Here is a 26719-nt window from a genome sequence, read left to right on the forward strand (position 1 = left end):
ATTTTATTATTTTTCCCTAACTAAGGGGGTGATGAAGGGGGGTTTGATTTACTTTTATAGCGTTTTTTGGTGGATTTTTATGGTTGGCAGCCATCACACACTAAAAGATGCTTTTTATTACAAAAAATAGTTTTTGCATCACCACATTTTGAGAGCTATAATTTATCCATATTTTGGCCCACAGAGTCATGTGAGATCTTGTTTTTTGCGGGACGAGTTAACGTTTTTATTGGTACCATTTTCGGGCACATGACATTTTTTGATCGCTTTTTATTCCGATTTTTGGGAGGCGGAATGAACAAAAACCAGCAATTCCTGAAATTCTTTTAGGGGGGGCGTTTATACCGTTCCACGTGTGGTAAAATTGATAAAGCAGCTTTATTTTTCAGGTCAGTTTGATTACAGCTATACCTCATTTATGTAATTTTTTTATGTTTTGGCGCTTTTACACAATAAAAACAATTTTATATAAAAAAATAATTGTTTTTGCATCGCTTTATTCTGAGAGGTATAACTTTTTTATTTTTCTGTTGATGATGCCGAATGGTGGCTTTTTTTTTGCGGGACAAGATGACGTTTTCAACGGTACCATGGTTATTTATATCCATCTTTTTGATCGCGTGTTATTCCACTTTTTGTTCGCCTGTATGTTAATAAAGCGTTGTTTTTTGCCTTGTTTTTTATTTTTATTTTTTGCGGTGTTCACTGAAAAGGTTAACTAGTGGGATAGTTTTATAGAGCGCGTCGTTACGGACGCGTCGACACCAAATATGTGTACTTTTATTGTTGTTTTTTTATTTACAAAAATAAATGGTATTACTGGGAAATGTTTTTTTTTTCTTTATTTGGGGATTTTTTATTTTATTTTTTATGCATTGTATTTTATTTTTTTTTCACTTTTTACCATTGTCCCAGGGTGGGACATCACTGTTTTAGATCAGATCTTTGATCTGACAGTGTGCATAGCACTCTGTCAGATCAACAATGTGACAGGCACGTTCCAGAGGCTTGCCGGCGCCTGCTATTAGGAACTCTCAGCAGGCGCCGGCAAGCCAGGTCAGTAAATGACCCGGAAGGAGTCCCGCGGCCATCTTGGATCCAGGGACTCCTTCCAGGTCACCGGAGCAGCGCGATCTCATCGCGTTGCTCCGGTGGGAGAGCGCAGGGAGCCCCCGTCCCTGCGCGATCCACCTCTATGCAGCAGTCACTACTGACAGTGGCATCAGAGGGGTTAAATGCCCACGATCGGCGATAGCGCCGATTGTGGGCATTGCTGCGGGGTTTCAGCTGTCATATACAGCTGACACCCGCACCCGATCACCGCGGCGCTCAGAGCGAGACCGCGGTGATCGGTCCGCTGAACTAGTACTGCGGCTGGCACAAATACAGTGCCGGCAGCGCCGTACTAGTACGGCAGATGGCGCGAAGGGGTTAAGGATAGGTTAATTTTAACATTAAAAGATAGAATATAAAAAATAAAATCCAGAAAAATCATATTATTTAAGTTATATAAATGTATTTGCATTTTGAAGTGAGAAATAAGCATTTGATCCCTCTGGCAAATAAGACTTAATACTTGGTGGCAAAACCCTTGTTGGCAAGCTCAGCAGTCAGACGTTTTTTGTAGTTGATGATGAGGTTTGCACACATGTAAATAGGAATTTTGGTCCACTCCTCTTTGCAGATCATTTCTAAATCTTTAAAATTTTGAGGCTTTTGCTTGGCAACTCCAAGCTTCAGCTCCCTCCATAAGTTTTCTATAGCCACTCTATGGCCTTATTGTGCTTCTTTTTGAGCCAGTCCTTTGCTGCCTTGGCTGTATGTTTTGGGTGATTGTCTTGCTGAAACCATTTTTAAAGTGCTGGCGAAGGGAAGGAGGATGTCACTCAGGACTTTACGGTACATGGCTCTATCCATTTTCCCATTGATGCAGTGAAGTAGTCCTGTGCCCTTAGCAGAGAAAAGCTCCAAAACATAATGTTTTTACCTCCATGCTTGACAGTGGTGATGGTGTTCTTTGGGTCATAGGCAGCATTTCTCTTCCTCCAAACACAGCAAGTTGAGTTAATGCCAAAGACCTCAATTTTCAGTCTCATCTGACCACAGCACCTTCGCCCAATCATTCACAGAATTATACAGGTGTTCATTGACAAACTTCAGATGGGCCTGCATATGTGTCTTCTTGAGCAGGGGGACCTTGCAAGCACTGCAGGATTTTAAACCTTTAAGGCGTAATGTGTTACAAATGTTTTTTTTTGGTGACTGTGGTCCCAGCTGCCTTGAGATGATTAGCAAGCTCCCCCTGTGTAGCTTTAGGCTGATCTCTCACCTTCCTTATGATCAAGGATACTCCAAGAGGTGTGATTCTGCATGGTGCCCCAGATCGATGTCGATTGACAGTCATTTTGTATTTGTTCCATTTTCTTACTATTGCACCAACAGTTGTTTCCTTCTCACCCAGCATCTTATTTATGGTTTTATAGCCATTTCTAGCTTTGTGCAGGTCTATGATCTTGTCCCTGACATCCTTACAAAGCTCTTTGGTCATAACCATGTTGTGGAGGTTAGAGTCTGACTGATTGAGTCTGTGGACAGGAGCCTTTTATAAAGGTGACTATGTAAGACGGCTGTCTTAAATGCAGGTCTCGAGTTGATTAGGAGCGTCTAACTGCTCTGTAGGAGCCAGACCTTTAATGGTTGGTAGGGGATCAAATACTTATTTCTCACTGCAAAATGCAAATAAATTAATATAATTTATACAATGTGATTTTCTGGATTTTACTTTTGATATTCTATCTCTCAATGTTAAAAATAGCCTATCCTTAAAAGTATAGAGTGTTCATGTCTTTGTCAGTGGGCAAACTTACTAAATCAGCAAGAGATCAAATACTTATTTCCTCCATTGTAGGTATGGCCGCCACTAGAGACAAAGGGATCCAATCCTGTCCGATGTACTCGAGTCCTACATACTGCATTTGATTCATAGACTGAGAAGATTGTATGCTTAGGAAGCTCCAGAAAAAAAGGTGAGACCTCCTGTACTACAGTTAAGAAATCTTTCTGGCCCTGAGAAGGTTCTTATGTTTCTGAAAGGTTGAGACTGGACTTGGAAAGACGATTGGGTGGAGTTTGTGCAGGGAGGACCAAGATCCCTAAAAGAGAGAGTGACCATGTTTGAAAATTTGTGAAGGCACTCTTCTCATACCACTAAGCTACCCATCTTGCTGATACCAACCACCAAAGGCTGGCAAATATGATCAAAGATTGAGAGGAGCAGCGTACTCTACCTTTGGAATGTGAAATCCTCTGAAGGTTGTGTCCTTGCTGACAGCATGTGGAGCTCCTCCAGGAACAACATCAGCAAATCTCTGGATCTCATGGATTACGGCTTCTGTATACGGCATTTTACTTTTGTCTTCTATTGATGGACAGCGGTCTTTCCCTATTACACTGTCAATTTCATTGTGGATCTTCTCTGAAGTTAACAAAAATGGAACAATGGAAATATTTTTCAATCTAGAATTATATTCAAATTATATCTATTTTGCAATTACAACCAAATAACAGCTGAAGATTGCTTGAAAAATTAAGGGTATGTGCCCACAATCCAGAATAGCAGCAGTTTGGAGGCAGCTCACCTGCGATGTGTCCAAACTGCTGAGTTATTGGTTACAAGCACAGTGGATGGGATTTATAGAAACCTGATGCCCACTGTGCTCATTATATGCGATAAATCCTCATTGTTCAATGAACACATGCGGATTTACCCGCGTGATTAGAATGCAACATTTTGGATGCAGCTAAAATATGCTACTTCCAAAACTTTGCTACATCCTGATTGTGGGCACATAGCCTAAAATGGGTATGCTCAATATGTGTCTTTAGGAGCCCACAGCTACCCAGGCTATTCAGTTCCTTGTTGCTGGGAATCCATCGCTCCTTCTTGACTGACATTTCTAGTTTAGTAGATTTGTCCTTCTTCTGAGTTGAATGTGATTCTATAAAACATTCAGGTGTGACAGTGGCATGTTCTAAAGTTTACACTTTTATCACTGTATTTGTATATAGAGATAGAAGGGCCATTGGAAAATTTCAGGAAAGTGAGTGGTGAATAGGAGAACTGCTCTGTAAACAGCCAATGATGTGGTCAAGATACTTATGACTATGCAAGACTGATAACAGTAGATCTGGATCTGGAGCTGAGAGGAAAGGTAGTCAATCGCTGTAGCAACAAAATGTAAACAATGTAACACAAAAGTGCTCATATTGTCCCACTTCCTATGGCACCTAAGATTATCTAGAAATTTCTCTTCCAATAATTCCCCTACAATTATAGCTGGAATAAACCTTTGGAGGAATAAAAATATAGGATATAAACTGGTCCCCTTTAGATTGGATAATGTTCCGCTTGAAACACTGCAGTATGCCATCCCATTCCTTAAGCTAGATAATTGGATAGAAAGTGGAATAACTCGATTGGGGAACTTGATGCAAGCTAATGCTCTATCTCCATTTTCTTCACTAGTGGATAAATATAGCATTAATAAGAGAGACTTTTTCAAATACCTTCAAATTAGACATTTTATGAACAGTATGAATAATGGGTCAGAAAGCTTAAAATCTGAGTATGAATACTATTTTTCTATTAATAGGGACTCTTCTAAATGGATTTCTAGAGCATAATAAGCTATAAATTCTCAGGAATACCCAGGAAGAATGGTCACAGGCGTTCCAGATAGACAAAAAGTCTTCACATTGCATAAACCATTTGGAATCTTCTAGGAAGATTTTATACAGGTGGTATTTCACCCCGTATTGTGTCAATCAGAGGCGGGTGATTTGTTGAATATTTGGTGGTCATGTCCCCTAATCCGCACTTACTGGTTACAGATTTATAGTTTGATTTCAGGGGTACTGGGATATGACATAGTGTGGGATCCTGCATCAGCTTTATTATCTCTGAAATTAGAGCAACTCCAATACTAGGACGCAGTAATTACAAGCCACATCCTTATAGCTACAAGAGTCAATATAGCAAAGAATTGGAAAAGTGTTACAATTCCTTTACTGCAGGAGACAATGAGAAAAATTCATTATAAGGCCGGAGTCACACTAGGCGTAAGTAAATACGGTCCGTTTTTTACGGCCGTAATACGCAGTAATTGTCCCAAAACACTGTTCCGTATTCAATGTGAGGATGCGATTTTTACACACAAATGTATCCGTGTGTCATCCGTATGGCATCTGTATGGCTTCCGTACGGCGATTTTTTTCTCGCAGGCTTGCAAAATGGACATATCATGGATCCATCTGCTCAAATATTCTTAAAAACATATATACAGTACAGTCTATATATATATATATATATATATATGTCAGTGAGACACACATATATATATATATATATATATATATATATATATTTATATTTAATTCAGCGCTAGATAGCAGAAAACCCGGTAATTCAATTGCCGGCTTTTCCTATCTCCTTCACAAACCCGACAGGATATGAGACATGGTTTATATACAGTAAACCATCTCATATCCCTTCTTTTATTACATATTCCTCTTTACTAATGTAAGAAGTGTCTTTGTGTCAAATTTGGGGTCTCTAGCTATTAAATTAAAGGGTTAAATCCCGGAAAAAATTGGCGTGGGCTCCCACGCAATTTTCTCCACAAGAGTGGGAAAGCCAGTGACTGAGGTCAGATATTAATAGTCTAGAGAGGGACCATGGTTATTGCCCCCCCTGGCTAAAAGCATCTGCCCCCAGGCACCCCAGAAAAGGCACATCTGTAAGATGCGCCTATTCTGGCACTTAGCCTCTCTCTTCCCACTCCCCTGTAGCGGTGGGATATGGGGTAATGAAGGGTTAATGTCACCTTGCAATTGTAAGGTGACTGTTGTGAATTCCGTTCTTGGGCTCCATCCTGTGGTTATGAATGGTATTTTTGGGAGTTCTGCTCTTGGGCTCCCTCTGGTGGTTTTGAGTGGAACTTAGCAGCTGCATTCACTAATCGGTTCCCTGGTCTTGTTATTTAACTGGGCTCTAGTCTGTAGTCAATGCCAGCTGTCAATGTTTTTCCTGTGGATTCAGTCCTCTCCTGGAAGTGCTCTGTTGGCCAGTCCATTTCAGCTTAAGATAAGTTCTGCTAGTTCTTGGGTGTATCCCTGCTTTTGACCTTCTGTTCAGGTTTAAGTTATGTCTCTTTTGTCCAGCTTGTCATTATGAATTATTCAGGCTAGTTGGAAGCTCTGGGGTAGCAGATTTGCCCCTCCACACCGTGAGTCGGTGTGGAGGTTATTTTTTGTAAACTCTGCGCGGACATTTAGTTTTTATACTGACCGCACAGTAGCCTTTTCTATCTCTGTCTATTTAGATAGTAATGGCCTCCTTTGCTAAAATCTAGTTTCATTTCTGAGTTTGTCATTTCCCTCTCCACTCACCGTCAATATTTGTGGGGGGCTATCTTTCCTTTGGGGGTTTCTCTGAGGCGAGATAGTTTTCTGTTTCCATCTTCAGGGGTAGTTAGTTCTTAGGCTGTGAAGAGGTGTCTAGGCAGAGATAGGAACGCTCCACGGCTATTTCTAGTGTTGGTGTTAGGTGTAGGGATTGCAGTCAGTAAAGCTACCACCTCCTCAGAGCTTGTACATTATTTGTTTTATCCACTAGGTCATTTCAGTGCTGCTCCGTAATCACCAGGTCATCATAGTGATTACTGTCGGTGGAGCTGCCACCTCCTCTGAGCTTGTCCATGATTGGTTTTACCAACCAGGTCATCTTAGTACTGCTCCGTAACCACCAGGTCATAACAGGTGACATTAAGCCAGTTTAATAATGGAGAGGCGTCAATTATGACACCTATCTATTATTAATCCAATAGTATGAAATGGTTAATAAAACACACACACATTATTAAAAAGTATTTGAATGAAATAAAGACACATAGTGTTTTAATATTTCATTATACTCTTAATCCACCTGAAGACCCTTGTCACCTGAAATAAAGTTAAAAAAACAAACAGCAATATTCCATACCTTCCGTCACTCAGTCTTGTCCCACGCTGTAAATCCATCTGAAGGGGTTAAATCATTTTACACCCAGGAGCTCTGTTAATGCAGCTGTGCTTCTGCCTGTAAAACTTGGTGAATGAATGGAATGCAGGGGAATGTACTGTAGTTACCTTGAGTCGCGGTGATGCACCCTCTGCTGGATGAACTCATATGAACTCGAGCCTGGGAAAATATTCTGAAACGTTCCCAGGCTCGAGTTCATATGAGTTCATCCAGCAGAGGGTGAATCATCGCGACTCGAGGTAACTACAGTACATTCCCCTGCATTCTCCAGCTTTTCTGCTATCTAGCGCTGAATTAAATAAATATATATATATATATATATATATATATATATATACAGTATGTGTCTCCAGGGCTGTGGAGACGGTAAGCCACAGTTGCGACTCCGACTCCTGGATTTTATCAGGTTCCAACTCTGACTCCGTCTCCGACTCCGACTCCGGCTCTGACTCCGACTCCTTCATAAATAGCCAATTTGTAACAATAAATTTACTGTTGTAAAATATTAACATGGTGCTTATTCAGTTTCTCACCATCATATAAGTAATCAGACCACTTACAGCAAAAACTATATTTATTAGAATACAATTAGAATATAGCAAATAACTTTTATAAACTTTTCTAAACTCTTGTAAGTAAATATGCAATAAATACTGTTATGCAGTTAATAAGAAGAAATCTATAAATTTGTCCTCAGAAAAAGTATTGCCTCTGTCAGATCCTTCTTCATGGATGCCCTCAAATCTGATCTAATTATTTTGAGAGCAGAGAACAACCTCTCTACACTAACTTGGGTTGGTGGCAAAGCAGTAACCACGCGGGCAACATCTCTGACAATGTCAGGATACAGAGGAGTCGCTTGTTGCTCTGTTATTTTTGATGAACGGTCAAATTTCTCAATTTCTTTTAGTGAACATGAAAAGTTCTGCTGAAATGTACTGGCTGTGTTCTTTGATGGGGATGACTCTTCTTCTATGCGGGAACGCTTTGCACGGTCCTTGTGATCCAAATATTTTTCAAAATTAAATTCTTCATCAGTTGATGAGGGTGAAGGTGTGGCAGGACGACCAAATTCTTCTTGTTCCTCCTGACTGTTCTGCAACCATTTCATCATTACTGCTATTTCAAACAGAGCTTCTTTTCCTTTAGTTAGCTGTTGATCATCTAGAAGAATCTGATGCATTGGGTCTACATAAACAGTTGCCAAAAGAATGTTATTTTGTAATAGTAGCTCCTCTCTCTGTTTCATTGATGTAGCAATGCCACTAGCAATTAACCCTCCTCTTTGGGACAGGCGAAACATCAGGTTCTTCCACTCCTTTAACAAAATACCTGGAGGTAAGTCCTTTGCTTGTAATTTTTTAGTCACTGTAAATGGGTGCTCTAGCAATTTTTCCAGCTCAGTCACCTGATTCCACTGACTTTCATTTAGCGTCAGTTGAGGGTTAGCCATGTCTACAAGAAAGGTTTTCAGTTCAACCAAGCGCTGAATCATTAAGTAAGTACTGCCCCATCGTGTGGCTTGATCAATAATTGCCCCTTTTCCAGCACGTCTCTTCAAAATTGAGTCAACTTTAGGGGTTCTGGCAACAATAGCCAATCTTCTTACCTTGCCAATCAGTGCAGCAGCATGTCCTTCTTGCAGACTGTCTCTTATAGCCAGCTGTAGCATATGCACAACACAGCGCATGTGATGAATGAAAGAACGTATTGACACAGTTTCAACAAGATCATCTAAACTATCATGTTGCTGTTCATCTGAAGCAACTTGAGTTTGCTCCTCAGTTACAATACTGTGTTCCTCTATTTCAAACATTTCTGTGTCTGTGGACCCAGAATGTTCTTCTAGCTGCTGGTCACCATCATTACTATCATTAATTAGCTTAATAGTACTTATCATATTTGAAGCATAGTTCATAGTCTTGCAGAACCTTTTCCACCAAGACCTGGAGAAACTCACTGGTGTGATGAGCTTTGGTGTCTTTTACTGCCAATGTCTTGGTAACTATGTCATTTTTGTCACAAACAAATCGGACATTGATGGCAAAATAGTTCACTCTGTGACGTGTGCAGGCATCCATTTTAAGAAACAGAAAGCGCCCCTTGAGAGTTTTTTTAAGTTCTTCCTTTTGTTTAAAAGCTTCTTCGATTACTACTTTTCTAATACTCTCTCCAGAGAAACACCAAGCTTGCGGGCCATTTCCCCATTCAGACACATAAAAGCTGGTCGTGAAAATAATGAAATAGGCACACTATCCTTTACAACAAGCTCTGTAATCTGTTTTTTAAATGTGTCTACTGTCATTGTCACAGTAACTTTGTCACTGACAAAATATCTTGCAACTGATGGCTGCAAAGTTCTCTGCTCCTTTGGCTGGAAGAGCTGGGCACTGATTCATTGGTTTGGATGCAGTCTTTCTCATCCACTGCTTTCAGTACTTCTGGATGGAAGGGCTGCAAATGTCTCTTTAGATTAGGAGCTCTGATAGGAGCATTTTTATCTTTGTCTGAATATGCACTGATCTTGGCTTCACAACATTTGTTTTCGTCTGGATCATTTGTCATACACTGACAGACATAATGTTTTCTATCTTGAGTGATTGTGAAATGTTCAAATACAGCTGATTTAATGTGACGCTTCTTTGACATTCTCAGGTTTTTAATTCTGCATTCACAATCCAAATGACAATTGTTTTTCCTAAAAACAATTGTACAAATTATTGCCAGGCTGTACAACTGATATAGTGGTCAGTAATACTGTTATTCCTCATGTACTCACAGTTAACTGATGCAAAGTTAGTTGAAAGGATAATACTTCTTACAGTCTTCCTCTTCTGAGTAGCAGCTGTGAGATGCTTGAAAGACGCACACCTAGTAAACATCTAGTCTAGAGGAGGAGCTTTACTACTAAGAATTTGCAACACATTTTCACTTTCAATTTAATACATTGTAAGTACGGGGGTTGGGGCAGCATGAGGTTAACCAAGTATAAGATTAGATAAGAATAGTGGAGAACAGTGACACACAATAAGTAAGGGTACCGTCACACATTGAAATTTTCATCGCTGCGACGGCACGATTCGTGACGTCGCAGCGTCGTATAATCATCGCTCCAGCGACGTAGACTGCGGTCACACGTTGCAATCATGGCGCTGGAGCGATGCCGAAGTCCCCGGGTAACCAGGGTAAACATCGGGTAACTAAGCGCAGGGCCGCGCTTAGTAACCCGATGTTTACCCTGGTTACCAGTGTAAATGTAAAAAAACAAACAGTACATACTCACCCGTCGGTGTCCTTCAGGTCCCTTGCCGTCTGCTTCCTGCTCTGAGTGCAGCCGTACAGTGACAGCAGATCGCAGCACCGCTGCGCTCTGCTCTCACTTTCCGGCCGGCACTCAGAGCAGGAAGCAGACGGCAAGGGACCTGAAGGACACCGACGGGTGAGTATGTACGGTTTGTTTTTTTACGTTTACGCTTGTAACCAGGGTAAACATCGGGTTACTAAGCGCGGCCCTGCGCTTAGTTACCCGATGTTTACCCTGGTTACAAGCGAAGACATCGCTGGATCGCTGTCACACACAACGATCCAGCGATGTCAGCGGTTGATCAAGCGACGAAAGAAAGTTCCAAACGATCTGCTACGACGTACGATTCTCAGCAGGGTGTCTGATCGCAGTAGCGTGTCAGACACAGCGATATCGTAACGATATCGCTAGAACGTCACGAATCGTAACGTCGTAGCGATGGAAATTTCAATGTGTGACGGTACCCTTAGAAATGTCTCTATCTCCAGCAGAACTGCTTATCACTGTTGTTCATAGTTTGATAGAACATATATATTTGAGTAACATTTATAAAATTCATATGAAAGTTCAATTATGAAATATTAATACATTTTTGTAAAGCTGGAGTCGGAGTCGGTACATTTCTACCGACTCCGACTCCAACCAAAACTAGCTCCGACTCCACGACTCCGACTCCACAGCCCTGTGTGTCTCACTGACATATATATATATATATATATATATATATATATATATATATATATATCTATTCTATATGTGTACACATTTATTCTACCTATTCTATTCTAACCTGTCAGTGTGATTTTACTGTACACTGCACTGAATTACCGGCACTTCTAGAGAACACCGCTGCGTATTTCTTGCAAGTCACACGCATGGTCTGTGTGTAATCTGTAATTTTCTCGCACCCATAGACTTTCATTGGCGTATTTTTTGCACAATACCCTGACAAACGCAGCATGCTGCGATTTTCTACGCCCGTAACATACCGGGTATTACGGATGCGTAATATACGGCAGATAGGAGCTGCCCCATAGAGAATCATTGGGCCGTGTGCAATGAGTATTTTCTGGACATATTTTGTGCGCTCATACGTCCGTAAAACTCGCTAGTGTGATGCCGGCCTAATTGTATTATGGTACACATGATAGCCAGTCGCCTGGCAGGGTTAAATAATTTAAAGTTATCTGTGAAAAATTGTTTATTTACTCAAAGTACTCTTGTGATTGATAGAAATTAAAACTCCTAACATAAATGTCCATTATAATCCTTTGTTTACAAATAGGCAGCATAGAATTCCTGATATTTGTTATGTAACATTACAAATTGTCAAGGTTAGCACTTCATAACTGACATTACCAAAAAGAGCAATTATTTGTGTTATTTATTTAAGTCTGGGTTATTGTTAAAAAATTTCTGGTTCCTTGTACGGAAGTAGTTTGGAATATTGACCAAATCTTGTACTATTAGTTAATGATTGAAATTATTTGAATGGCTGTTGTCAATATATCTTCTTACTCTGGAACCAATAAAGTATATGTTATAAAAAAAAGTGCTCATATCACAACTAAAGCAGATAAAAGAAGTAATTTGCAATCCCCATGGCTGTCTAATGAATATGCAGCGCCCAAGCGTCCTGGTCGTTGCAGTACTGTTGCTCCGCCACTAAGGGGGGCTATGGTACGTCTGATGGCACTGAAGGAGTTCATCTGACCAGGTATCTCAGACACTGATAAACTTCACAGTCTGGCCTCCAGGGGGAGCAAAGGGCACTATGCATTAGGCCACTCCTCACAATCTGGTAAAACTGGGGGTTGGATAGAAAGTTAGGGAGAAGCTGACTGGGTTGGAACCAGGCAACATCCTGTGGCAGAGGGTGTTGCAGGGGAAGATTCAGGGGGGTCCCTGTCAGGGGTGGGATCATGACAGAGGCCTAGCGAATAGGAAAGAACGTTACGAGACCGCGCCTGCCCTTCATTGCGGCGTTACCCCAAGAAAAGAGAAGAAGCGAGGTTTGTTGCGAAGAGTGAGAAATGAGATCATAGCAACAAGGAGAAAATACCAGTAGGAGTCGTGCTGTAAGATTGAGGCAACATCCTACTGAGGCGCGTAGCCGGTGGCCGGAAACACCGAGGAAGTATTGGCTCCAAGCCTTACTTCAAACCAACGGCAGGACAGTCAGTTACAGGCGGGCTGTCTCACCTAAATCACCTAAGCAGACATAGGGGGCAATTGTGGGAGAGGGGCGTCACTAGGGTCCCGGAAGCACTCCAGGCCTACCCGTCATACGGGTGCGTCCTAGCCATATCATCTGGGGGATGGAGAAGAATATCAGAATCAGTTGTGAAGGAACATCAGAAACAGACACAACAGTTGTGAGGACTATCCCGTGGTGCTCAGCAGGGAAGGACTACAACACACAGGCGCTAGAAGGAAGGCACAGATTTCCACCTGCAAAGGCAACTCTGGAGGTGCCATCGGACCGGCCGGTCTCAGACAGCCCTGTTAACCGTACTCTGGATTGAGGATCCTGAAGCCTTCAGTAAAGAGGTAAAGAGACTGCAACCCTGTGTCCTTGTTATTCATCGCAACCTGCACCACACATCATCATTCTCAACTTTCATTGGACGCCCCTTAGCAGGGTCACAGACCGGGTCTAGCCACCGTGACAATCCCAGAACTGAGACAGGCCCGGTACCGGGTACCCCTCGGCCCTGCGACCGTGGGGGCGCTCCAACTTGGCGTCATGAGCAGGATCTACTTAAGCCTGAAGAATCAGGTCATGTGTGCCTTGGAACTGTGATTTATTGTGCTTGGACTGTGACTTATTGCAAAGACTGTGCATTGCCGCTTGCCGCCCAAAATGCCCACCAAAACCGCCGCCATTACAGCACTCCGAGAAGCGCAGGAGAAGAAGAAGGGCGTGGAGTGGGTGAACCTGAGCTGGAGAGCGCGAAAGGCAATGGCCGCCCAGTCTGAATATTTCTGTGTCCTGGAGACGTGCCCGTCAGCATGGGAGATCCGCTTCCTGATCCTCTATGGCGGGTGGAGACCAAATAAACAAAACTATGACTCAGATGAGGTGGGACTGGAGACCAGAGAAGGCCTACAGAAAAGGATGGCCCCGCATCGACCCCTGTCACCCAAGGATTATTCCAATATGCCCCCGCTGGAGGATTTGGACCCGTGGGAGCTGTTGATGGGGCATCCTCTTCCTGAACGGTCCCCAGCCCGTGTGCCTCCCTCAGGAGAGTGGAGTGGTGCCAGAGGAGTTACCCCAAGTGGGGGTACTGAGTGCCGCGACCCCCAGGGAGGCCGCCTCACCTCTGCACCAGACCCGGCCGCTGCTGCGACCACTGGTGCCCCAGTGTTCCCGCTGCCTGGCCCCAAAGCACCGGGGGGGGCAGACCTGGGGCCCTTCCCTTGGGGAGAATATAGGAACCACCTGGTCGCGGAGTTCCAGCGGGAAGTGGAGCGGGAGGCGCGAGGCGAGCAGCTGGAGGGCTCCCTGCCGAAATTGGGCATCGTAATCGTTTACCAGCCCCAGGAAGGGAAGGGCTTCGTGCAGGAGATTGGAGCAGCCCTGAGGGTCCGCATCACCCGGGACGAAGTGGAGCCCTGCCTGTGTGGAGATGGCGCCAAGTCCCTCCTGATGCCAGGAAATGTGGTGACGTATCGCCGGCGTCTAAAGGGAAGCAGCTGGTGGGCCCAGGATATGCAGCGCTGTACGGCCGTCCTGGTGGTATCCCGAACCGAGGGGGAGGAGCTTGCCGCTGAAGCAGCTGCTGCAGCCTCTGCCGCCGCCAGCATCATCCATCGACCCACGCAGACATTCATCGCAGCGCACGACCTGGTCATGCAGAAGACCCAAGCCCATGGGGTACACCTGGCATCAGGAGTAGACTTGGAGTCCGGCCTACCTGGGCCGCAGAGGGCCACCTGCCAGGTGAAGCCTCGGTGGAGGCCGCCAGAACCTGAGTAAGCATAAATGCTTTACAGAATGTATATAGTTAACCGTTTGTCTTTCCCTGTGTTTCTGCTGCTACCACCCAACCAGGGTTAACTCTTAAAGGGATCCCTTAGTTTACCCGGGATCCCTATTTTTGCCTTTTTGTCTTGTTTTTGTTTATCACTGTCGGAAAAAACTACTGGATCATGAACACTGCATGATTACAAACTTATTGTAAATAGTTTGCACCTTCTTAAAGGTGTCCCCTACTGGTTTTACAAGAAAAAGGACTCTGCGAAGAATCTGTTCCTGGAAACAGTACAGGAGTCCCTGCCTTACACGAACTTGCAGCTTGAGAAGTTGCGCTACCTCCAAGAGACTTGGTTCCCTCTTAAAGGGAACGTTCACCAATAGCTCTTAAAGTATAATGTTGCCTTAAGAGAAGTAGTAATAATGTTTATACGTAGAAGTAACATGTAGTTAGCTAGTTAGTTATAGAAAATGTTTGATAATGTTGTTAAAGACTGAGGACAGGGAAGTGAACCCGTACGGGGTTAGATGGTGAGTCCTCCTAGGAGCCATACAGAGATGGCTCAGTGATCTTGTGCTGAGAGAAGGTTGATAAGTCCTATACTGTGTATAGAAAGAGAAAGGCAGTAGGCCCAGACGAGGAACTAGGCGGTCCGGCAAAAGAGGGAGAGGCAGTAGGCCTGGGGCAGATAGACAGGCGGTCCTGCGAATGTAAAGTTGGAAAAATGAAGAAAAGTTAATTAGCATTGTAGTGTTTTATGAGTAAGTCTTTAGTGGGTTTAGCTTATACGCCCTTAAAGAAAAAGTTAGTCTTATAGTAAGCCTTTAGTGGATTCAGCTTATACGTCCTTAGAGGCAAAGTTAAATTATTGTTCAGAAATTGCACTAAGTAGAATGCCCGGCTGGGTAATAGAAGTTATTTATAGTATGTTATTTAAAATATTTACTGTAATAATACTGTTCTTATTACTTATTACTAGGGTTGAGCGAAACGGGTCGATCATTTTCAAAAGTCGCCGACTTTTGGCTAAGTCGGCGTCTCATGAAACCCGATCCGACCCCTGTGCTTGTCGGCCATGCGGTACGCGACTTTCGCGCCAAAGTCGCGTTTCAATGACGCGAAAAGCGCCATTTCTCAGCCAATGAAGGTGAACGCAGAGTGTGGGCAGCGTGATGACATAGGTCCTGGTCCCCACCATCTTAGAGAAGGGCATTGCAGTGATTGGCTTGCTGTCTGCGGCGTCACAGGGGCTATAAAGGGGCGTTCCCGCCGACCGCCATCTTACTGCTGCTGATCTGAGCTTAGGGACAGGTTGCTGCCGCTTCGTCAGAAGCAGGGAGAGCGTTAGGCAGGGTCCACTAATCACCAAACCGCTTGTGCTGCAGCGATTTCCACTGTCCAACACCACCTTCGGTGTGCAGGGACTGTGGAAGCAATTTTTTTTTTTTTTTCCCTCAGCGCTGTAGCTCATTGGGCTGCCCTAGAAGGCTCCGTGATAGCTGTATTGCTGTGTGTACGCCACTGTGGAAACCAACTGCTTTTTTCAAAGCACATATCCTCTTGTTCCTTTCTGTACAGCTATCTTTTCTGTTTGTCCACACTTTTTATTTAATTTGTGCATCAGTCCACTCCTATTGCTGCCTGCCATACCTGGCTTAGATTACTGCAGGGAGATAGTAATTGTAGGACAGTCCCTGTTTTTTTTTTGTTTTTTTTGTGGGAGATTAAGATTGGCATTTCTGCTACAGTGCCATCCCTGTGTGTGCCATCTCTCACTGAGTGGGCCATAGAAAGCCTATTTATTTTTTCCGTGATTTGTGTTCTAAATTCTACCTCAACACAAAAACACTACATCAATCAGTGGGAGAAAAATATTGGCCTCAGTCAGGGCTTGTGTGCCACTGCTGTGTGTGCTATCTCTCATTCAGTGGGCTATAGAAAGCCTATTTATTTATTTTTTTTTTAATATTATTTGGTTTCTAAAGTCTCCCTTAAAAAACAAAAAATACATAAAAAAACAGTGGGAGAGTAATATTGCCCTTTCAGCTTGTGTGCCAGTCTTGACTCCTGGGTGTGCCACCTCTCTCTCATTCAGTGGGCCATAGAAAGCATTTTTTTTTTTTTCCTTGATTTGTGTTCTAAAATCTACCTCAACACAAAAACACTACATCAATCAGTGGGAGAAAAATATTGGCCTCAGTCAGGGCTTGTGTGCCACTGCTGTGTGTGCTATCTCTCATTCAGTGGGCTATAGAAAGCCTATTTATTTATTTTTTTTAATATTATTTGGTTTCTAAAGTCTCCCAGAAAAAAAAAAAAAACATAAAAAAACAGTGGGAGAGTAATATTGCCCTTTCAGCTTGTGCGCCAGTCTTGACTCCTGGGTGTGCCACCTTTCTCTCTCATTCAGTGGGCCATAGAAAGGCTATTTATTTTTTTTGTTTTTTTTAATATTATTTGGTTTCTAAAGTCTCCCTGAAAATAAAAAAAAAAAGTTAAAAAAACAGTGGGAGAGTAATATTGCCCTTTCAGCTTGTGCGCCAGTCTTGACTCCTGGGTGTGCCACCTTTCTCTCTCATTCAGTGGGCCATAGAAAGGCTATTTATTTTTTTTTGTTTTTTTAATATTATTTGGTTTCTAAAGTCTCCCTGAAAATAAAAAAAAAAAGTTAAAAAAACAGTGGGAGAGTAATATTGCCCTTTCAGCTTGTGCGCCAGTCTTGACTCCTGGGTGTGCCACCTTTCTCTCTCATTCAGTGGGCCATAGAAAGGCTATTTATTTTTTTAGTTTTTTTTAATATTATTTGGTTTCTAAAGTCTCCCTGAAAATAAAAAAAAAAGTTAAAAAACAGTGGGAGAGTAATATTGCCCTTTCAGCTTGTGCGCCAGTCTTGACTCCTGGGTGTGCCACCTTTCTCTCTCATTCAGTGGGCCATAGAAAGGCTATTTATTTTTTTTGTTTTTTTTAATATTATTTGGTTTCTAAAGTCTCCCTGAAAATAAAAAAAAAAAGTTAAAAAAACAGTGGGAGAGTAATATTGCCCTTTCAGCTTGTGCGCCAGTCTTGACTCCTGGGTGTGCCACCTTTCTCTCTCATTCAGTGGGCCATAGAAAGGCTATTTATTTTTTTTGTTTTTTTTAATATTATTTGGTTTCTAAAGTCTCCCTGAAAATAAAAAAAAAAAGTTAAAAAAACAGTGGGAGAGTAATATTGCCCTTTCAGCTTGTGCGCCAGTCTTGACTCCTGGGTGTGCCACCTTTCTCTCTCATTCAGTGGGCCATAGAAAGGCTATTTATTTTTTTTGTTTTTTTTAATATTATTTGGTTTCTAAAGTCTCCCTGAAAATAAAAAAAAAAAGTTAAAAAAACAGTGGGAGAGTAATATTGCCCTTTCAGCTTGTGCGCCAGTCTTGACTCCTGGGTGTGCCACCTTTCTCTCTCATTCAGTGGGCCATAGAAAGGCTATTTATTTTTTTTGTTTTTTTTAATATTATTTGGTTTCTAAAGTCTCCCTGAAAATAAAAAAAAAAAGTTAAAAAAACAGTGGGAGAGTAATATTGCCCTTTCAGCTTGTGCGCCAGTCTTGACTCCTGGGTGTGCCACCTTTCTCTCTCATTCAGTGGGCCATAGAAAGGCTATTTATTTTTTTTGTTTTTTTTAATATTATTTGGTTTCTAAAGTCTCCCTGAAAATAAAAAAAAAAAGTTAAAAAAACAGTGGGAGAGTAATATTGCCCTTTCAGCTTGTGCGCCAGTCTTGACTCCTGGGTGTGCCACCTTTCTCTCTCATTCAGTGGGCCATAGAAAGGCTATTTATTTTTTTTGTTTTTTTTAATATTATTTGGTTTCTAAAGTCTCCCTGAAAAAAAAAAAAAAAAAAGTTAAAAAAACAGTGGGAGAGTAATATTGCCCTTTCAGCTTGTGTGCCAGTCTTGACTCCTGGGTGTGCCACCTCTCTCTCTAATTGTGGGCCATAGAAAGCCTTTAAATTTTTTTCCTTCATTTGTGTTTTAAAATCTACCTCAACACAAAAACACTACATCAGTCAGTGGGAGAAAAATATTGGCCTCTGTCAGGGCTTGTGTGCCACTCCTGTGCGTGCCATCTCTCATTCAGTGGGCCATAGAAAGGTTTTTTTTTTTTTTTTTTTTTTTTTTAAATATTCTTGGGTTTCTAAAGTCTCCCTGAGAAAAAAAAAAAAATAATTAGGTGGGAGATTAATATTGACAATAGTGCTTGAGTGACAGTCCTGCGTGTGTGTCATCTCTGTGATTTGGTGACACAGAAAACAGAGTGTGTAACATTGTGCCTGATTTTCGTTGTGGTCTCACCAACCTGTTAAGGGATATAGAAATCATACTGAAGTTATAGCTCACCGTGTAAGTTGTTTGACAGCAACAAATAAAGTTACTTTGGTTAAGATTTTAAAACAATGAGGAAGTCTGGTGCAAGAGGTCGTCGTGGGCGTTCATTGTCAGCTGGTAATGATGGTAGTGGTAGTGGAGCATCAGGTGGTCGTGGGGATAAAAATATTCCACCTAAGTCTGGAGCTGTGGAGGCAGTTTCGTCGTCAGGCTACACAAGGCCTCGAACGCTCTCTTTTCTGGGAGTAGGTAAACCGCTTTTAAAGGCGGAGCAGCAACAGCAAGTTTTGGCTTACATTGCAGACTCAGCCTCTAGCTCTTTTGCCTCCTCTTCCGAAACTGGTAAATGTAAAAGCAGCGCGTCGCTTGTGGATGTTCACGGTCAGGGACAAGTCGCTTCCTTGTCCTCCTCAGCAAAAACTACAACAAGAGAGAAGGATGCAGCAGGCGACACAACGGGTCACTCCATGGAGCTCTTTACACATACCGTCCCTGGCTTAGAAAGTGAAACATTTAACAGGCCATGCCCATTACAAGTAGATTCTGACATGGAGTGCACTGATGCACAGCCACAGCCAGAGTACTATGCTGCTCCTTTGACTCAGACCACCACATTGCCCTCTCAGGGTACAGATCCACAATCAGACCCTGATGAGACTATGTTGCCCCGCCACGAACGCTATACCACCGACCGACACAGTGACACAGACGAAGTTGCACACGAGCTCGAAGAGGAGGTAATAGATGACCCAGTTATTGACCCCGATTGGCAGCCATTGGGGGAACAGGGTGCAGGCGGCAGTAGTTCAGAAGCGGAGGTGGAGGAGGGGCCGCAGCAGGCATCAACATCGCAACAGGTTCCATCTGCCGGGCCCGTATCTGGCCCAAAACGCGTGTCAAAGCCAAAACCTGTTGGAGGACAGCGTGGCCATCCGGTTAAAGCTCAGTCTGCAATCCCTGAAAAGGGATCCGAGTCTAGGAAGAGTGCAGTCTGGCATTTTTTTAAACAACATCCAACTGATCAGCGCAAAGTCATCTGTCAAAAATGTTCAACTAGCTTAAGCAGAGGTCAGAATCTGAAAAGTCTAAATACTAGTTGCATGCATAGACACTTAACCACCATGCATTTTCAAGCCTGGACTAACTACCAAACGTCCCTTAAGGTTGTAGCACCCTCGGCCAATGAAGCTAGTCAGCAACGCAACATCCCTTCCGTCACTGTAAGGCCACCATTTTCCGCACCACCGGCAGTATCTGTGCAGGTTTCTTTGCCAGCCAAAAGCAGTCATGGTCAGGGAATCACCAGTTTTGTAGGAGGAAATATTGCATCTAGGGCACCGGCGGAAACAATACCGTCTCCAACCGTCTCTCAGTCTGCCATGTACACCGGCACACCCGAAAGTTCCACGATCTCCAGCTCTCCAGTCCAGCTCACCCTACATGAGACTCTGGTTAGAAAAAGGAAGTACTTATCCTCGCATCCGCGTACACAGGGTTTTGACGCCCACATAGCTAGACTAATCTCGTTAGAGATGATGCCCTACCGGTTAGTTGAAAGCGAAGCTTTCAAAGCCCTGATGGAGTACGCTGAACCACGATACGAGCTACCCAGTCGACACTTTTTTTCCAGAAAAGCCATCCCAGCCCTGCACCAGCATGTTAAACAGCGCATCGTCCATGCACTCAGGCAATCTGTGAGTACAAAGGTGCACCTGACTACAGATGCATGGACCAGTAGGCATGGCCAGGGACGTTATGTGTCCATCACGGCACACTGGGTGAATGTGGTGGATGCAGGGTCCACAGGCGACATCAATTTAGGGACAGTTGTGCCTAGCCCACGGTCTAGGAAACAGTTGGCTGTAGGCGTTCGCACCCCCTCCTCCTCCTCGTCCTCCTGCAGAAGCTACAGCTCTTCCACAGAACGCAGTCTGCCAACCACTCCATCGGCAGATGACACTGTTGCACACCAGTTGTCCCATTATGGGCCAGCTACTGCCAAGCGTCAGCAGGCTGTATTGGCTATGAAGTGTTTGGGCGACAACAGACACACCGCGGAAGTTCTGTCCGAGTTCTTGCAACAAGAAACGCAGTCGTGGCTGGGCACAGTAGATCTTGAGGCAGGCAAGGTAGTGAGTGATAACGGAAGGAATTTCATGGCTGCCATCTCCCTTTCCCAACTGAAACACATTCCTTGCCTGGCTCACACCTTAAACCTGGTGGTGCAGTGCTTATTGAAAACTTATCCTGGGTTCTCCGACCTGCTCCTCAAAGTGCGTGCACTTTGCTCACATATCCGACGTTCGCCTGTACACGCCAGCCGTATGCAGACCTATCAGCGGTCTTTGAACCTTCCCCAGCATCGCCTAATCATAGACGTTGCAACAAGGTGGAACTCAACACTGCACATGCTTCAGAGACTGTGCGAACAGAGGCGTGCTGTTATTTATTTGTGGGAGGATACACGGGCAGGCAGTAGGATGGCAGACATGGAGTTGTCAGGTGTGCAGTGGTCTAAGATACAAGACATGTGTCAAGTCCTTCAGTGTTTTGAGGAATGCACACGGCTGGTTAGTGCAGACAACGCCGTAATAAGCATGAGCATCCCCCTAATGCGTCTGCTGATGCAAAGTTTGACGCACATAAAGGAGCAGGCGTCTGCACCAGAGGAAGAGGAAAGCCTTGATGACAGTCAGCCATTGTCTGGTCAGGGCAGTGTACAGGACGAGGTAGCGGGCGAAGAGGAGGTGGAGGACGAGGAGGATGATGGGGATGAGTATATTTTTAATGCGGAACCTTTCCCGGGGGCACAGGAAATTGGTTGCGTGTCACGGCCGGGTTCTGGTTTTTGGAGGGACACAAGTGACGTAGATTTGCCTGCAACTGCCCCTCAACCAATCACAACCGGAGATTTGACAACTGGAACTTTGGCCCACATGGCGGATTATGCCTTACGTATCCTAAAAAGGGACACACGCATTACGAAAATGATGAACGATGACGATTACTGGTTGGCCTGCCTCCTTGATCCACGCTATAAAGGCAAATTGCAAAATATTATGCCACATGAGAACTTGGAACTAATATTAGCAACCAAACAATCAACTCTTGTTGACCGTTTGCTTCAGGCATTCCCAGCACACAGCGCACGTGATCGTTCTCACACGAGCTCCAGGGGGCAGCAGACTAGGAGTGTTAGGGGTGCACACATCAGAAGTGGCGTTGGACAGAGGGGTTTTCTGACCAGGTTGTGGAGTGATTTTGCTATGACCGCAGACAGGACAGGTACTGCTGCATCAATTGAAAGTGACAGGAGACAACATTTGTCCAGTATGGTTACTAACTATTTTTCATCCCTTATCGATGTTCTCCCTCAACCGTCATTCCCATTTGATTACTGGGCCTCCAAATTAGACACCTGGCCAGAATTGGCAGAATATGCATTGCAGGAGCTTGCTTGCCCGGCAGCAAGTGTCCTATCAGAAAGAGTATTCAGTGCTGCAGGTTCAATATTAACCGAAAAAAGGACTCGTCTGGCTACCCAAAATGTTGACGATCTAACATTCATTAAAATGAACCACAACTGGATTTCGAAATCTTTTGCCCCACCTTGCCCGGCCGACACCTAGCTTTCCTATGAAAAGCTCTTGCCTGTGAATTACTTTTCTAATGTCTAATTTGCTGCAGCTGATTGTCCAGCATACGACATGTTTACACCTCCCTAAATGGCCAAACTCCCCACACGGGTCCGTGGTATCGCGACTTGGCGCAAGCACCCGTGAGACTGCTGTTTGTCTGAAGAGGTGGGTGTGCTCGCTTTTGGTTGACGGCATTGCTACTGGGTCCCTCATAGTACAATGTAGTGTCTCTGGCGGTGGTGGTGCGCACCCAACGTCAGACACACCGTTGTAACATGAGGGGCCCTGGGGCGGTCCCGCCGGCCTCAAGAGAGTTCCCCCCTACCCCAGCTCAAAATGTGCTCTACCACGTGCAAAATTATGTCGCACAGCTCCACCAATCTTTAGTCTATTCGCTGACATCATTCAATGTCTGGCACTGACAATACAAATTTGTAGACATCTATGATGCAACTTAAAGTAGTCTGTGTCTGTGTCCTATATTGGCACCATTAAATAGTTACTGCCAAATTACTATGTCAGAAACTCAGTAGATGAGCCCACCCCTGTACCTAAGTATGCCACTTTTTTTTTTGTTTTGGTTGTTTTGCGAGACATTAACATCTATTTATATTTTGGGAGTACTGGGACAGACACTCCTTGCACTACCCCTCCACTCACCACCAAGCTGCCTGTGTATCCATGTAACCGCTGTAAAACTGCCATGAGCCTATTGTTTGTTATTTTAGGCCTTTGATAGCCTGTCTGCGGTCCCTACTTTAAATACTCCTCCACTCACCACCAAGCTGCCTGCCCGTGTATCCATGTAACCGCTGTAAAACTGCCATGAGCCTATTGTTTGTTATTTTAGGCCTTTGATAGCCTGTCTGCGGTCCCTACTTTAAATACTCCTCCACTCACCACCAAGCTGCCTGCCCGTGTATCCATGTAACCGCTGTAAAACTGCCATGAGCCTATTGTTTGTTATTTTAGGCCTTTGATAGCCTGTCTGCGGTCCCTACTTTAAATACTCCTCCACTCATCACCAGCTGCCTGCCCGTGTATCCATGTAACCGCTGTAAAACTGCCATGAGCCTATTGTTTGTTATTTTAGGCCTTTGATAGCCTGTCTGCGGTCCCTACTTTAAATACTCCTCCACTCATCACCAGCTGCCTGCCCGTGTATCCATGTAACCGCTGTAAAACTGCCATGAGCCTATTGTTTGTTATTTTAGGCCTTTGATAGCCTGTCTGCGGTCCCTACTTTAAATACTCCTCCACTCATCACCAGCTGCCTGCCCGTGTATCCATGTAACCGCTGTAAAACTGCCATGAGCCTATTGTTTGTTATTTTAGGCCTTTGATAGCCTGTCTGCGGTCCCTACTTTAAATACTCCTCCACTCATCACCAGCTGCCTGCCCGTGTATCCATGTAACCGCTGTAAAACTGCCATGAGCCTATTGTTTGTTATTTTAGGCCTTTGATAGCCTGTCTGCGGTCCCTACTTTAAATACTCCTCCACTCACCACCAAGCTGCCTGCCCGTGTATCCATGTAACCGCTGTAAAACTGCCATGAGCTTATTGTTTGTTATTTTAGGCCTTTGATAGCCTGTCTGCGGTCCCTACTTTAAATACTCCTCCACTCACCACCAGCTGCCTGCCCGTGTATCCATGTAACCGCTGTAAAACTGCCATGAGCCTATTGTTTGTTATTTTAGGCCTTCGAAGCCTGTCTGCGGTCCCTCCTTCCACTAGGCCTCCACTGACCAGACCACTGCTGCCCGTGTACCCCTGGAACCAATTATAAAGTGCCTACAGCCAGCCCATTTTTTTATGTTAGGCCTTTGATAGCCTGTCTGCGGCCCCTACTTTAAATACTCCTCCACTCACCACCAAGCTGCCTGCCCGTGTATCCATGTAACCGATGTAAAACTGCCATGACTGCCTACTGTTTGTTATTTTAGGCCTTTGATAGCCTGTCTGCGGCCCCTACTTGCAATACTCCTCCACTGACCACAATGCTGCCTGCCTGTGTATCCATGTAACCGATGTAAAACTGCCATGACTGCCTACTGTTTGTTATTTTAGGCCTTTGATAGCCTGTCTGCGGCCCCTACTTGCAATACTCCTCCACTGACCACAATGCTGCCTGCCTGTGTATCCATGTAACCGATGTAAAACTGCCATGACTGCCTACTGTTTGTTATTTTAGGCCTTTGATAGCCTGTCTGCGGCCCCTACTTGCAATACTCCTCCACTGACCACAATGCTGCCTGCCTGTGTATCCATGTAACCGATGTAAAACTGCCATGACTGCCTACTGTTTGTTATTTTAGGCCTTTGATAGCCTGTCTGCGGCCCCTACTTGCAATACTCCTCCACTGACCACAATGCTGCCTGCCTGTGTATCCATGTAACCGATGTAAAACTGCCATGACTGCCTACTGTTTGTTATTTTAGGCCTTTGATAGCCCGTCTGCGGCCCCTACTTGCAATACTCCTCCACTGACCACAATGCTGCCTGCCTGTGTATCCATGTAACCGATGTAAAACTGCCATGACTGCCTACTGTTTGTTATTTTAGGCCTTTGATAGCCTGTCTGCGGCCCCTACTTGCAATACTCCTCCACTGACCACAATGCTGCCTGCCTGTGTATCCATGTAACCGATGTAAAACTGCCATGACTGCCTACTGTTTGTTATTTTAGGCCTTTGATAGCCTGTCTGCGGCCCCTACTTGCAATACTCCTCCACTGACCACAATGCTGCCTGCCTGTGTATCCATGTAACCGATGTAAAACTGCCATGACTGCCTACTGTTTGTTATTTTAGGCCTTTGATAGCCTGTCTGCAGCCCCTACTTGCAATACTCCTCCACTGACCACACCAATGCTGCCCGTGTACCCCTGGAACCTATTTAAAAGTTCATAGAGCCTAGTTATATATTTTATTTACTATTAATAAGGCCATGATGGACTACGCTGTACCACGCTACAAGCTAACCAGTCGACACTTCTTTTGCGAGAAAAGCCATCCCAACCCTCCACCAGCATGTAGAAGACCGCATTGTCCATGCACTCTGGCAATCTGTGAGTACAAAGGTGCACCTGACAACAGACGCATGGACCTGTAGGCATGGCCACGGAAGATTACGTGTCCATTACGGCGCAATGGGTTAATGTGTTGGATGCATGGTCCACAGGGGACAGCCTACTAAGTCTGTCTGCAGTCCCTAATTCAAATTGTCCTCCACTGTCTAAATCGGAGCTTCCACCTTCTGGCTTTCGGCCTATAGTATCAGAAATTAAACTGCATTTGGCCTTCAACTTTGATTAGGGCCTACTAACGGCTTATGCCCCTGCCTGGTGTTGTCCTCAACTGAATAAAGCTGAGCTTCAACCTTCCGGCTCTCATTAATTGGTTTGTAAAAAACAAAATGGTGGTTAGGGCCTACTAACGGCTTCTGCCCCTCCCTGGTGTTGCCCTCAACTAAATAAAGCTGAGCTTCAACCTTCTGCTCCAAATTACCATTTTAAAAAATGCAATAGGCTTTTCCGGCCTACTAAAGGTGTCTGTCTGTGTGCCCCTGCCTGGTGTTGTCCTCAACTGAATAAAGCTGAGCTTCAACCTTCCGGCTCTCATTAATTGGTTTGTAAAAAACAAAATGGTGGTTAGGGCCTACTAACGGCTTCTGCCCCTCCCTGGTGTTGCCCTCAACTAAATAAAGCTGAGCTTCAACCTTCCGGCTCTCATTAATTGGTTTGTAAAAAACAAAATGGTGGTTAGGGCCTACTAACGGCTATTGCCCCTCCCTGGTGTTGCCCTCAACTAAATAAAGCTGAGCTTCAACCTTCCGGCTCTCATTACTTGGTTTGTAAAAAACAAAATGGTGGTTAGGGCCTACTAACGGCTTCTGCCCCTCCCTGGTGTTGCCCTCAACTAAATAAAGCTGAGCTTCAACCTTCTGCTCCAAATTACCATTTTAAAAAATGCAATAGGCATTTCCGGCCTACTAAAGGTGTCTGTCTGTGTGCCCCTGCCTGGTGTTGCCCTCAACTAAATAAAGCTGAGCTTCAACCTTCTGCTCCAAATTACCATTTTAAAAAATGCAATAGGCTTTTCCGGCCTACTAAAGGTGTCTGTCTGTGTGCCCCTGCCTGGTGTTGTCCTCAACTGAATAAAGCTGAGCTTCAACCTTCCGGCTCTCATTACTTGGTTTGTAAAAAACAAAATGGTGGTTAGGGCCTACTAACGGCTTCTGCCCCTCCCTGGTGTTGCCCTCAACTAAATAAAGCTGAGCTTCAACCTTCTGCTCCAAATTACCATTTTAAAAAATGCAATAAGCTTTTCCGGCCTACTAAAGGTGTCTGTCTGTG

The 26719-nt window shown here is 44.2% G+C and overlaps 1 pseudogene across 1 annotated transcript in view; it reads right to left on the reverse strand.

Annotated features, from left to right (window-relative positions):
* The window catches only part of LOC143803759 (cytochrome P450 2A6-like), a 143358-nt pseudogene that overhangs the window by 13169 nt on the left and 103470 nt on the right, over positions 1-26719 (reverse strand). Inside the window, exon 7 of the transcript XR_013220957.1 lies at positions 3288-3475. The product of XR_013220957.1 is annotated as a cytochrome P450 2A6-like (transcript). The remainder of the gene's footprint in view (positions 1-3287; positions 3476-26719) is intronic.

Source organism: Ranitomeya variabilis, chromosome 2, assembly GCF_051348905.1.
Source record: "Ranitomeya variabilis isolate aRanVar5 chromosome 2, aRanVar5.hap1, whole genome shotgun sequence".
In the NCBI taxonomy this organism is placed as follows: Eukaryota; Metazoa; Chordata; class Amphibia; order Anura; family Dendrobatidae; genus Ranitomeya; species Ranitomeya variabilis.